The sequence below is a fragment of the Sinocyclocheilus rhinocerous genome, unplaced genomic scaffold (genome assembly GCF_001515625.1).
Source record: "Sinocyclocheilus rhinocerous isolate Xijiao unplaced genomic scaffold, SAMN03320098_v1.1 scaffold822, whole genome shotgun sequence".
Taxonomy (NCBI): domain Eukaryota; kingdom Metazoa; phylum Chordata; class Actinopteri; order Cypriniformes; family Cyprinidae; genus Sinocyclocheilus; species Sinocyclocheilus rhinocerous.
The window spans coordinates 149,645-149,856 of NW_015624556.1; the positions used below are offsets into that span (position 1 = coordinate 149,645).

A 212-nucleotide genomic window follows, 5' to 3' on the forward strand; every position below is an offset into this window, starting at 1 on the left:
AATGGCTGCAATATAACAAAGAGTGAAAAATTTAAGGGGGTCTGAATACTTTCCGTACCATATATATATATATATATATATATAATCTGGTTATATAATATTATATTATATATTATAATATTATATATTATAGCCTAAATATATTATCGAATCAATTACATTCATTAAAATAAATAAATAATTATACTCACCATTAATAAAACACCTGATGC

At 20.3% G+C, this 212-nt stretch overlaps 1 protein-coding gene across 5 annotated transcripts in view; it reads left to right on the forward strand.

Annotated features, from left to right (window-relative positions):
- LOC107742796 (pumilio homolog 2-like) overlaps positions 1-212 on the forward strand; it is a 107,381-nt gene that overhangs the window by 63,092 nt on the left and 44,077 nt on the right. The gene's annotated exons all lie outside the window — the stretch shown is intronic.